We start from the raw sequence: 14,938 nt of genomic DNA, 5'->3' as shown, positions 1-14,938 counted from the left end.
AAGGTTACCTTTAGTGGTTTTGCAGCCCCATGTTTCCCAATTTAAAGACTGTCTTTCTTAGGAGCAGAATTTAGATGGAAACAAAGCACAGTAGGCTCTAATAAAGTAGCTAATAGTTTAATAGTAGCAAACACAGGTATCCAATGGACACGCACCCATATGCAAACTAATACAACAAAGTCATATAGAAAGCCTTAAGCACAATAGGATTGGACACAGTGAGTAGATGATGTGAACCATCTTAGCGAGCATTGCTGTTTCCTCCTAACTTATGCTCTTTGTTTTTTGGTAGTGAGAGTAGATATTTTTATGCTGAATTATTGGAGAAAAAATGTGCCTGCCTGGCCTTCGCTGATACATCTGCAAAAAGTTAATGATTGGAACAAAAACCAAAGCGTCTCTCACTTGAAGCACTCATTGCCATTAGGATTTAAGTAATCCATCAAACGCTTGAACCAAGTTTTACCAGGAATAATGTCCATTAGCACTATTCAGTGTCATAAATTATTTTACTTTGTGTCATTGTAGGAGGAGAGAAACCTTGGAATTATAGACTGGTCATGTAGACTACCTGTTGCCTAAAGCTGTTAGTCACACAGGATGTAAGGTTTCTTTTGTTTCGTCAACTGGACACAAACCTAGACATATCAGAGAAGAGAGAATAACAGTCAAGAATGGGTCTCCATCAGATTGTCCTGTGACCATCCCTGTGTGACGTTTTCTTGATTGATGATTGATATGGGAAGGCCCTGCCCTATATAAAGAGTACTGCTCCTGGACAAGCAATTCTGGGTTGTATAAAGAAACAGGCTGAGCAAGCCATGGAGAGTCGTTCAGGAAGCAGCAGTCTGTCGCAGCCTCTGCTTCTGTTCCTGCCTCTAGTTCCTGCCGTGTTCTCCAGACCTGGCTTGTCTCCATGAGGAGCCTGTACGCCAAATAAATTATTTTCTTCCCAGAGTTGATTTTTTGTTCAGAGTGTTTATTTCAGACACAGAAAATTAACTAGGATATAGGGCAAGTAGCCTCTTCTCCATCTTTATTACATGAATTCAATGATGTTTATAGAGATTTATGAATAAAAGCATAAAGTCACCCATAGATGTCAATACAGGGATTGAGGTTGGGGGTGGCATTAAAAAAACTGTAACTGAGACTTGTCACACACTGCTCCTTTTGGACTTTCTGAATCTGAATATTTCAAAACTTTTATTTCGTCCATAATATTTTTGATGGACCCTCAATTAACTTTCTTATCTTCTGCTAATTTTAGGCCTTCGTGCAATTTATTTAATTTTTATAAACTATACTAAGTAAGCATGATTAATTACTTTTTCTTTTAATCTTTTTCCCTAGCCTTTTGCTTAGTGTTGAGTAACAACTACTTCTGCTTCAAGATGGGGGCAAAAGAAGCGATCTTAGCTTAACCACTGTGATGTGTGGTTTCAGACAAATCTGTGATCCAGCGTTTGTGACCTTGATATGTCTTCTACAAATATGTGAGAGGATACGGGAGAAGGAGAGGCAGGGAGAATGGGTATGTAATGGGATTGGCCACAGATCTCATTCCTTCCTCTTGTCAGTTCATTACTTAGTTTCTCTGAAATTATAATAGACAAGATCTGTCCAAAAGGCAGACCTCTCTGCCTCCAGGGGTCAGTATCTCCTTGAGAATCTTTCCTCAACTTGCCTGGAGCTGCTTGGGAGGGTTTCACATATACTCAGGTGAGAAGAAGGCTTCAAGAATTTTATTTGCCTACAGACACCACTTCTAAGTTTCCTTTCGAACGTGAACTGAATCTCAAGAAAGTTTCTCGCTTTGATTGAGGAAGAGAGCTTGGGAGGGTGCATGCTATTTCCACATTTCCACGTACTTTTATATTTCTTTGAAACCTAGACAAAGACTTTTGCCTTAGGCCACTAAGGGAGTGAATATCACAAAAGGGATTAACTCACTGTGCTTGGTAGCATCAGATCTTGTATTCGGGTATTAGATCATACTTCTAATTCAAATAACTTCACATATGTTCACTTAAAGTCAGAATCATGAAGGCATATGACTTAGGGGAGAAACAAAGATAGGCTTTAATTTAAGGTGACTGTATCACTGCAGGTTATTTGAAAGGCAATTTCCAAGTTGTACATTTTCCATGGTAGTATTCAAATTCAAACTCTTCTATGAGGCTGTCCCCAGTGAAGTTGTACAGTAAGGAAATATGTGTTTTGCTCAGGAAACACTCTTGTATTCTACTTGGTCTTGTAAACTCCCAGCAATTCATAAAACAAATGCTTTTCTTTTCTGGAATTAAATTCCTATTTAATTTATAGTCCTGTCTGCAATTGATTAAAATGAGTAGTACTGTTGGTTTGAAGTGGATTATTTTGGGGAATATTTTAATTGAAATTGGGAGGGAGAGTGAGAGAGAGAGAGAGAGAGAGGGAGGGAGAGAGAGAGAGAGAGAGAGAAGAAGGGGGGAGGGAGGGAGGGAGGGAGGGAGGGAGGGAGGGAGAGAGAGAGAGAGAGAGAGAGAGAGAGAGAGAGAGAGAGAGAGAGAGAGAGAGAGAAATTGCTGCCTTTTATATTTAGGAAAAATATGGTTGCAAGACACCTTCCTGAGTTGTAAATGCCTACTGTGTTCAGTGAACTGATTCAAACTTATGGATAGGAAATGAAATGCCACAATGAACATGTTTGCCAATGAAAGGCTGGTTTTGATATGTAGATACATCATTTGAATCATTTGAGATGATTTTTAAAACTGGATCTTAGTCCTACTATTCCATAACATCCTAGTTTATTTTTTTACCATAGTTCCTATTGTTAAATAAACAATGGAAGGCCTGAAATTTGTATTATTGAAATTAGTTAATACATTTAAAATGTTTTAGTTAAATGAACTTCTTTGTTCACATTTATTTTAAAAAGTTTTCATACAGTGAATTTTGGTTATACTCTTTCCCCTCCTCGAGTTCCTTTCCAGCTCCACCCACCTCTACTCACCCAACTTTATTTTCCTTCTCTAAAAAAACAACAACAGAATAATAAACACAAACCAAACAACAATAACCAGAACCAGAATTTTGGTGGCACTGACTGTGCTTCATCTGGTTAAAACATGCAGTAGATAGTGTGCATGTGTATACAGATTAAAAGGAAAGTCAATGAACACCATGCAGGACACCACATGAAGTTGAACAGTAAATGACCAAATGAAGAATATTGAAAGAATAGATGCTGACAAAACACATAGTACTTTATGCTGTGGACAAGAAAAAAAATAAACACACTGAGAAGAGAGTTGTATTATAAATCCGTTTTGAATGCACAGCACTGTTGACACACATCAGAGTTTGAGTCTTGCTTTCTAGCTGTGTAAGGAACTCGGGACACGGCTTGGTAGTTGACATAGCTATTTATGAGGGGACCTAGAGCAGTGTTCTCATTAATTTACCAGGAGCTCTAAAGCCATTAGCTGTGCTCCCCTTTGATCATGTCTTACCTTAGCCCCAGGACTCTTTTCACAAAACCATCCATTTACCTCCCTGTCTTTCATGATATCATTCTCCATCTTTCCTTCAGGTTGTGTGTTCCTTAGGTGTTGATCTGTGCCCCTCTAAATCACTCCTGCTTTTTTTTTCCTTAATGGATCATGATTAAGAGTTTCCAGCATGAGCTCACACTTAGATGCTTTTGAAAGTATGTTTCCCATTGCTGTCTGTGCCAAGGGCAATGCGGAGCAAATGAGAGCCTAGAAATTAATATTTTCTGTGTCTTTAGAAATAACTATTAGGGGACTTGTTGAAAGAATGACAATTGCCTGGGATATAGCCCAAAACAAGAAGAAAAATATCCACAGCTGCCCCATAAAAAAATCCCAGATTATATATGCTATCAGCTATCACCCTGAGAAAGCACAGCTGACTCTTTGCCAGAAGTTGAACACACACACATACACACACACAAAGAGAGAGAGAGAGAGAGAGAGAGAGAGAGAGAGAGAGAGAGAGAGAGTCCGTCCCTGACACAGAAGACACTACTAGTCTCTGTGGTTTCAGTGGGCAGCAAAACATGACCACATTCTAATGGGAAACTCTTCTCATTCTGCATCAGTCCTAGCTCTGTCTGCTCTGGTGGCTGTTTCTCCACTTCAACGACAAGTCTAGCATACAGTCTTTACTTTGGTACTAAGGAATATTTTAAGGTCCCTTAACAATTTTTTTAGTGAAAATCAAAATAGAAAGGCCTGAGATCAAGAGACATTTATTTATTTTATATATATAGTTACTAGCCTGAATATATGTATTTCCAATTTGCCTGGGACCAGCAGAATCCAGAAGAGGACACTGTGTCCCCTGGAATTGGGGTTACAGATGGCTATAAGACATTATGTGAATGCCAGGACCTGAACTTGGGTCCTGTGGGCACAAAGTTCCATCCCTAATTGGAAAGCTACCCATCACAGTATTTACTACTAAAGTTACATCCATTTGTATTTTGAAGCCTTTATGCCACATTACAAACAATAGCTCAGATTTTGATTTCTGATATAAGTGTAAAAATATAAAGCATTAAAAGACATATACAGTATTTTTTTTTAATTATATCTGTCCATAGGCTACTTTGAAAGCATGGATCTGTAGACACGCATGTCAACAGATCATTTTTATCTGCTCATTCTTAAACTTATTTACACTATGGTTTTTTAAGAATCGTGAGATCACTCTAAGGTGGCTTGAATGGAGATATGTCCGTGGGACTTCTATTAGAGGTACAGAAAGTAAAAAATTGTGAAATGGGTCATTACTGATGAAAATTTTGTGGACTAAAGTAGATGAGGCAATGATTGTTAATGATTGATACGTAAGTGAGTACATGAGCCTTTGATGTACAAAGGATCAAATAAATTAGAGGATTCCTTTGATGCCACTTCCCCAGATTAGACCTAATTCTATGTATGGAGTCAAGTTTTTAAAAGAAACTTGGAGCAATCTCTTCCTTCTACAGTTATCCTAAGCATACACACAATTATGGACGTGATGGGGCACAACACAGATAACTTGGTTAGATACTCTGATTTTGTTTTATAATTGTAGGAAAATGTGTTAGAGAAAACACTAAGAATTGTCTAAGTTCTCAAGATTGTTATAAATTGCAGCCAACATAACTTCAGAGCAGAATCTTTTCCATGTCTGAAAAATAAATCTGAGAATATATTTCTAGAACAAGTGTTCTTTATATTCCTCTTTGAAAGTATCAGCCTCTGATTTTACATTTAGTGAACATACCACATGGCTTCCCAGGTGATTGACTGTAAGCTTTCTACAATCCTTTCCCATCTTCTCCTGATTCAGTATGTGCTATGCCTCTCTCAGAACTCAACAGACTATTTTAATTGCATATTGTTTTTGCACATGTGATTTAATTTTGTTAATGCTAAGGATAGAACTTGTTTATATGTTATTAGCTCTATATCCTCAGTAGGTGACACAGATACAGTGACTAAATTATAAAAAAAATCTGATTAATTATAAAAAATTAATTATAAGCTTCTAGAGTTTAATTTTACCAAGTTACTGGGATTTGGGACTGCTGACCACAGAGGCTGGATGGCTGGGAATGTGAGCAGAATCTGCCTCGAGAGAACCATGATCTGTCACTGCTGGGGCTAGCCTAGAGGCAGAGGCGGCAAGACCGCTGGGGCAGAGGGGAGCTGATTGTAGCATGGGAACTTGGTGCCAATTTTTAACAAATCCCACAACAGTACTCAATGGATGTTCAGTGAAAGGTTGAGGCAGTACAACAGATGGGAGATCAATGTGAATCTTCTTAGCCACCAGATAACAGTACATCCTATTGCAGTCAACAGAGGCGACTTAGAGTATTTAGAATGAGAATGCTTAATATAAAGAACAATTAGGTCTAATGGTAAGTTAGAACAATGACTTATTAGTTAGTAATGATAAATAGGAGGTCAACTGAATATCATTGGAATAGTTATCACCTTCAATGTTGTAGCAAGACTCCCATGGGAGATACCTTGACTCTTAGCTAACGGTCTTAGCTAGAGACCCTGCTGAAGAAAGTACAGCCCAATTCAGTATACAGCACTGTGCTGCCCAACTGGTGGAACTTGTAAGACATCTACCAGTGCAGTAAGTAAAGCTAGCTACAAGCAGATCACAAGGGCAAGGGAGTGAGTGGCTTCTGGATTATGTGGGCTATTCTGTTCTGCAGGAGCTTGACACTGAAGAAGCGTCAAGGATCCTGGTCCTGAAGAAAATGTCTGTGCTATAGAAAGATAAAGAAGGGGAGTGGAGAAAGTAAAGAGAAAGTGAGGAAGGGAGAGAGATGGGGTGGGGGTTGGCAAATAAATCAGACCTCGAAAACAATACCCCAGCCTATTGCAGTGATTCTCCAGAAGACTGTACTGACAAAACCTCAGCTCAAGGTGACAAACAAAAAGTAGAGGGCTCAGCCAAAGGGTTCAGCTTCGTTTTCACAATGCAGTCATAAAAGGAAAACCTGGGACTACAAAGCAATAGATTGAGAGATGGCACTGTAGGCATATATCCTATTGGTACTGGTGTACTGCACTTACTAATAAAAGGGCAGCCATTCTAGTATTGTAAAGCATAACCAGATATCTAATTGACTGTGTTATGGTGTTAAGTAACTAGACATTTAAATCATCTAGTTCTTGTTCTCTTAACAAAGTAAGGACATTTAAACTACAAAAATATTTTACTAGACTATTCTTAACTCCAAAGTCCTTAACATTTCTTAATTCTTGATAGGCTTTAATAATCATCTCTAGATCCTTCTAACAGAAAATCCAGGCAACTAGTGCCACTCTCTTGTTAGTAACTTTGATGTAATTTTTATCTTCATGAACTCATCATTAAAATGGCTTTCCAAATACCTAGACAAACAAGGACACAGGCAGAAGTCTACAATACCCTTCATAATTTCAACTACGGATCTTCAAACCCTATATGTCCCCCAAAGACCTACTTTTGGGGTTACTTCCAACTTTATTTCTTTTTATATAGTAAAGGTAAAGAGATTTTAAAGGCAGAGCTAACATCTCAGAAGAATTAACTCTAAATTAAACAAAAAGGAGATTGTCTTGGTTGAAGCAGCTGGCTAAATTAGAAAGATTACTTTAAGAGGCTCCAGTTCAGAAATGAAAAATTTAGCAATGCTAAGCAGCATGGATAGTCTCCAGTACATGTTGAAACAGTGTGTTTCTAGGACAGCCAGAAACCTCAATAGATCAAGTTCTGTCAGCCAAATTGCTTAAGAGGAGCCTGGACCACAAGTGAGACTGAATCCAGTTGACTCATTGATTTTAGTCTTCTGAGGCCTTGAAGAGTGGACCAGGTAATTTGATGCAGAACTTCTCATCCAATAAAACTCTGGCATAACATATTAGACTTAATTTAACACCAGGAAGTTGGGTTGATTTGTTACACAGTAATTAGAATAAACATAGTAGATATTGATAAATTCATGTAAATCATGTTCTACATGAGACCAATGGCTGCTTCATCTTTTTGTATTAAAAATTACTAAATCAATGTAAAGATTTACAGAGATGTAGTTTGATGGTTACTATTCGCTCATTGCTATATGACTCTATTTTTAAAGTTGAGACTTTATGTGGTAGTTTGACTAGGTTTGGCTTCATAGATTCATGCTTGAATGCTTGGTCTTTAAGGAATGGCACCAATAGGAGGTGAGGCCTTGATGGAGTAGGTGTGGCCTTGTTGGAAGAAGCTTGCCACTGTGGGGGCAGGCTTTGAGGTCTCCTGTGCTCAAACTCTGTCGAGTGTGGAATTCTAGTATTCTCAGGGCTGCCTTCAAATCAAGATGTAGCAATCTCAGCAGCTCTAGTGCCATGTTTGCCTGGATGCTGCCATGGCTCCTACCATGGTGATAATGGACTACACTTCTGAAAATGTGGGCCAGCTCCAATGAAGTGTCTGTTGTAAGAGTACCTTTGTCATGGTGTCTCTTCGCAGCAATGGAAATCCTAAATAAGACACTGTATGGTATAAAAGTATAAACTGGTTTCTGCATAACTTCATGGGTTAGGAAGTAGCATTTATATGATTTCTAAAGTGAAACAGGCCTTTCTGAGAATCTCCTTACCAGGGGAGAGTTGATCCTGGTAATGGGGCCCCTTTTTTACCTTTCAGGGAACTTCAATTTCTTAAAAAAAAAAATACTGCTCTGGAGATTTAGAAAGTGAATGTGAAATTAACTAAATATTGTAGATATTTATTCATTTATATTTATTCACATCCTGATGACAGCCTCTCTCCTCAGTCCTACCTTTGCAAATCCCTTCTCCCTCCTCCTCAGAGAGGGGTAGCCCTCTTTGGGCACCACTCTACCCTTGGACATCTAGTCCCAGCAAGACTAGGCACATAATCTCCCCTTGAGGTGAAACAAGGCAGTTCAGATAGGGTAAAGGGATCAAATTACAGGAAACAGAGACTATAGTAGCCCCTGTTCCACTCGTTAGGCGCCCCACAGGAAGTCCAGGCTGAACATTTGCTATAAATGTAGGGGATCTAAGTCCTACTCCTGCATGCTCACTGATGGTGGCCCAGGCTCTGTGAGCACCCGTGGCCCCAGGTTGTTTGACTCTATGGGTCCTCTTGTGGTGTCCTTGACCCCTCCGGCTTGCTCACTTCTATCTTGCACTCTTCCACAAGACTCCCCAGGCTCTGCCTGGTGTTTGCCTGTGGCTCTTTATATCTGCCTCAATCCATTGCTGGATAAAGTCTCTCAGGAGAAAGTTATGCTAGGTTCCTGTCTTCAAGCATAGCAGAGTATCATTAACAGTGTCAGGCTTTCTCACATGGGCTGCGTCTCAAGTAGGACAGTCATTGGTTGGCTGTTCCCTCAGTCTCTGTTCTACTTTTATCCTTGAACATCTCATAGGTGAGACAAATTTGGGGTTGAAGGTTTTGTGGAAGGATTGATATTCTCCTTCCTCCTCTGGAAGTCCTTTCTGCCTATAGAAGTCAGCCACTTCAGTCTCTACAGCCTACTCTGGTAGTAATTTTAGATAAGGTCATCCCCATAGACTTCCTATGTTCTCTCCTATCCCAGGCATCCTGTGGTTGTACAAGTTTGCACTCCCACCAGCAATGAAGGAGTGTTCCCTTTGTTCCTCACCCTTGCCAACATTTGCTGTCACTTGACATTTTGATCTTAGCCATTCTGACAGATGTAAGATAGAATCTCAGGCCATTTTAATTTACATTTCCCTGATGACTAAGAATTTTGAACATTTCTTCAAGTGCTTCTTAGCAATTTGAGATTTCTTTATTGAGAATTCTGTTTAGCTCTGTACCCATTTTTAAATTGGGTAATTTGGATCATTGGTGTCTAATTTCTTGAGTTCTTTTTGAATTTAGGATACTAGCCATCTCTCAGATGTAGGGTTGGTAAAGATACTTTCCCAGATTGTATGCTAACATTTCATCCTATTTAAAGTGTCCTTTGCCTTACAGAAGCTTTTCAGTTTCATGAGGCCCCATTTATCAACTGTTGATCTTAGAGGCTGAGCCATTGGTGTTCTGTTCAGGAAAGTTTCTCCTGTACCAATGCATTCAAGGCTATTTCCCACTTTCTATTCATGATAGTACTTGAAGTTCTAGCTGGAATAGTAAGACAACTAAAAGAGATCAAGGGATTATAAATCAGAAAGGAAGAAATCAAGATGTTGTTATTTGTGGATATAATGGCATAATAAAGTGACCCCCAAAAATCTACCAGAGAATTCTCACAGCTGATAAAACCTTCAGCAAAGTGGCTGGATGCAAAATTAACTTAAAAATAAACAGTAGCCATCTTTTATACAGACGATAAATGAGACTAGAAAGAAATTATGGAGACAGCACCCTTTACAATAGCCACAAGTAATATCAGATATTGTGGTGTAACTCTAATCAAGCAAGTGAAAGATTTGTATAACAAGAACTTTAACTCTCTGAAGAAAAACTTAAGGAAAATATCAGAATCAGAAGATGGAGAGACTACCCATGCTGATGAATCAGTAGGACTAACATAGTGAAAATGAGCATTTTTTTCCAAAAGTAACCTAGAGATTCAGTGCAATTCGCATCAGAATTCCAACACAATTCTTTACAGACCTTGAAGAGCACTACTCAACTTCATATGGAAAAACTAAAACCCCAGGAGGACTAAAACAATCTTGAACAATAAAATAACTTCTGGTGATATCACCATCCTTAACCTCAAGATGTACTATAGAACATTAGTGATAAAACTGCATGGTATTGTTATAGAAACAGACAGATCGATCAATGGAATAGAAATAAACCCACACACCTATGTAAACTTGTTTTTTTGACAAAGAAGGCAAAACCATGCAATGGGAAAAAGAAATCATCTTCAGCAAATCAGGCTCATGTAACTGGGTGTCTGCATGTAGAAGAATGCAAATATATACATATCTATCACCCTGCACAAAACTCAAGTCCAAGTGGATCAAAGACCTAAACACAAAATGGTATACTTTATCTTCATTTTAAATGCATTTTAAATTACTTTAAGTAATCTCAGCTCTTCACTTTGTGTCTTACAAGCTGCTCAATATGTCAATTATCCTGGTAATTGATAAAATGGAGTACTAAAATTTTTGTACTGATGATATAAGCAACCAATCAAAATGCTAGACTTGGTGAAGACAAATTTGCATATAGCTCGTTCATGAACACCTAAATTAATTTACATAAAGCGATCTAATTTGTAAACTATTCTACTTCTTCACACTCAACATAGGAAAGATGCTTTTCTACTCTCACCAAATTGTCAATCTAATGTATGTAAAATGTTACATACATATATGTTCAAGTTCATTACTTATGTGACAGTCTTCTCAGTAGTTTGTGCCAATTTTATATTGATAAATTTCATCTGGTTTACTCTTTATTTCTAATTTTGGGATACATCAACAAAGCATGGTAGTCTGTTTTCTATTTTGTGTTTTTTCTACATATAGAACCCTATTGACCTGAGAACAGCAGAAGAATGAGGACTTGTAAAACTTACTAATCTTTAAAACCTGCATTATTATTAAAATACAGGTTTTAAATCAATTATTAAATACAGGTTTTCATCAATCATTTATAGCTTTCTTCAACAACACACCTTTATCCAGTCTTTGTAGATAATAGCCAGTTAGAATCAGAGTAGCAGAACGCATTAATTGGTGAGTATGTATTTTCCTAATCAAATTTGTACTCCTGTTGTAGAGAACTCAAGGATAGATTTCTTTTTATATATTTTACTTTATAGTTCCATGGTCAAAGGCTGTTGCTACCATTTAAACTGTGTCCATGTTAGAACATCAATAATGAAAGCACAAAGGAATTGCTTTTGCACTGCTACAGGGTCTCCCTGAAGAAATCCATTCATCATCCTGAATGTTGATTGGAAGATTGTAGAGCTTACCTAGATGGATCCCTTATAGTTCCTTTTTGCTATCAAGATATTATTTATGCACATTATCCAATAAAATGTGTTTATATTTTGTTAATTACTTGTAATTATTCATCTTTTTTATAGTCCAGTCTTTGCCCCTCTCCTGGTCCACCTTCCTACAGTTCCTCATCCCATTCCACCTCTGTCCTGTCTCCAAGAGGATGCTCCCCTCTCCCACCAGGCCTCAAGTGTCAAGTCTCTCCAGGATTAGGCTATTCTCTCACTGAGGCCAGAGCAGGCATTCCTCTGATATATATGTGTTGGGGATTTCAGACCAGCTCCTGTATGCTGACTTGTTGGTGGCAGAGTATCTGAGAATCAGGGGTTTGGGTTAGTTGAGACTACTGGTCTTTCTATGGGCTAGCCCTCCTCCTCAGCTTCTTCTAGCCTTTCCCTAATTCAACCACAGGAGGCCCCAACTTCAGTCTAATGGTTGGGTATAAGTATTTGCATTTGTCTCAGTCAGCTGCTTGTTGGGCCTCTCTGAGGACAGCCATGCTAGGCTCCTGTCTGTAAGCACACCTTAGCATCAGCAATAGTGTCAGGCCTTAGAGACTCCCTTTGAGATGGATCCCAAGTTAGGCTAGTCACTGGACTGTCTTCCCCTCAGTCTCTTGTTTATTTTTGTCTCTGCAGTTCATTTAAATAGGAACAATTCTGAGTCAGTTTTTGACTGTGGGGTGGCAACTACATTCTTCTACTTTATGCTCTACCTTTTTATTGGATGTGAACTTATGAATTCCCTCTCCCCACTGTTGGACATTTCATCTAAGGTATCATCCCTTTGAGACCTGAGAGATTCTCACCTCCCAGGTTTTGAGTTCCTCCACCTCCCACCCCCAAGGTTGCATATTTCCATTCATTCTGCTGGCCATTAGGACTTCTCTCCTGCCTCCACCTGACATACCTGATCATGTTCCCCCTTTCCCCTCCTTTTGCTCTCTCCCACCCAGGTCCCTCCCTCCTTCTGCCTCTTGTGATTGCTTTCTTCTCTTTACCAAGTGGAACTGAAGCATCCTCACTTGGGTCCTTCTGCTTGTTAACCTTCTTAATTTCTGTGGATTTTATCCTAAGTATTTTGTACATTTTTGACTAATATCTACTTATTAACAAGACCCAGAAATAAATCCACACACTTATGGACACTTATTCTTTGACAAAGAAGTCAAAAATAAACAATGGAAAAAGAAAACATCTTCAATAAATGGTGCTTGTTTGACTGATAATAGATCCATATTTCTTACCTTGCACAAAGTTCAAGTACAAGTGGATGAAGGAACTCAACATAAAACCAGATACACTGAATCTAATAAAAGAAAAAGTGGGAAAAAGCCTTTAATTCATTGGCATGGGGGTGGGGGATGCAGGGAATTTCCTAAACAGAACTCCAATATATTTGGCTCTAAGATCAAGAACTGATAAATGGGACCTCATAAAACTGAAAATATTCTATAAGACAAAGGGTATAGTCAATAGGACAAACTGGCAACCTACAGATTGGGAAAAAGTCTTCATTAATCCCACATTCAATAGAGTGCTAATATACAAAATATATAAAAAACTCAAGAAGCTAACCACCAAAAAACCAAACAACCCATAAAAAATGGGGTATAGAACTAAACTGAGAATTCACAACAGAGAAATCTCAAAAGGCTGAGAAGCAGATAAAGAAATGTTCCAAGTCCTTAGTGATCAAGAAATGCAAATCAAATGACCCTGAGATTCTACATTACACCAATCAGAATGACTAAGATCAAAACCTCAGGTGACAACACATGTTGGTGAGGATGTGGAGAAAGAGGAACACTCCTCCATTGTTGTAGGATTGCAAACTGATACAGCCAATCTGGAAATAAACTTGGAAGTTCTTCAGAAAATTGGAAATAGATCTACCTGAAGATCCAACAATACCACTCTTAGGAATATACCCAAACGATGCCCCACCATGCCACAGGGGCACATGCTCCACTATGTTCATAGCAGCCTTACTATTGTAGCCAGAAGCTGAAAACAACCCAGATGTCCCTCAGAAGAATGGATACAGAAAATGTGGTTCATTTACACAATAGAATACTACTCAGCTATTTAGAATGAGGACATTTGAGTTTTGAAGGCAAATAGATGGAACTAGAAAATATCATCCTCAGTGAGGTAACTCAGACCCAACAGGACATGCATGGTATATGCTACCTAATAAGTGGGTATGAACCAAAAAGAAAAGTATAGAATGCCCAAGATATAGTCCACACAACTCAAAAAGGTCAACAAGCTGAATGGCCCAAGTGAGGATGTCTCAGTCCCACTTGGGAGGGAGAAGAAATCAACCACAAGGGGAGAGGATAGAGAGACCTGGCAGGGAAAGGGGACTTGGGGGGGAGAGGGGCAAGGGGAACATGATCTGGTATTGGGTGGGGGAAAGGACTGAAGCCCTGAGGGGCAACAGAAAGAATGGAAACAGGCAACCTCAGGAGGTAGGAGGTTGGGAGGACCCTCCAGAGTGTATCAGAAACCTAGGAGGTAAGAGACTCTCAGGACTCAAAGGGTGGGACTCTAGATGAAATGCCTTACAGTATGGAATGGGAACTTGTAGAGCCCACCTCCAGCAGAAAGATAGGACATCAAGTGAGAGAGGGGTTTGCTATCCCACAGTCAAAACTCTGATCCATAATTGTTTCAGTCTGAAAAAAATTCAAGGATGGAAATGGAGAAGACCCTGAGACAAAGAAAGTCCAGCAACAGGCCCAAAGTGAGATCCAGCTCAAGGGGAGGCTCCAAGGCCTGATACTATTACTGAGGCTATGGAGCACTCACAAAAAGCAACCTATCATGACTGTCCTTCGAAAGACCCAACAAGCAGCTGAGTCAGATGCAGATATTTGCACTCAGCCAATGGACAGAAACTGCTGATCCCTGTGGTTGAATTAGGGAAAAGCTGGAAGAAGATGAGGAGGAGGGCGACCCTGTAGGAGGACCAGCAGTCTCAATTAATCTGGACCCTGAGATCTCACAAACACTGGACCACCAACCAGGCAGCATACAGCAGCTGATATAAGGCCCCCAACACATATACAGTGAGGACTGCCGGGTCTGGTATCTGTCAGAGAAGATGGTCCTAACCCTCAAAATATTGAAGGCCCCAGGAAGTTTAGAGGGCTGGTGGGGTGAGGGTGGATGGTGGAGACATCATTGTGGAGACAGGGGGTTTGGGGAGGAGGTATGGAATGTGGAACAGTCAGAGGATGGACCAGGAGGGGAATAAAATCTGGAGTGTAAAAATAAAAATAAAAATAAAAAAATCTTTCTGTAGTTAACTACATAATTTTACTGGAAGTAGGAATGTCATCTGAGGACTATTAGGCCTAGAAATTTTACTGAAGATATTAACAAAAAATCCTACTTATGTTGCCGGACTATAATATC

Source organism: Grammomys surdaster, unplaced genomic scaffold (genome assembly GCF_004785775.1).
Source record: "Grammomys surdaster isolate TR1022 unplaced genomic scaffold, NIH_TR_1.0 126531, whole genome shotgun sequence".
Lineage (NCBI taxonomy): Eukaryota > Metazoa > Chordata > Mammalia > Rodentia > Muridae > Grammomys > Grammomys surdaster.
The sequence above is the reverse complement of the archived record's forward strand: the minus strand, read 5'-3'. Positions refer to the sequence as shown.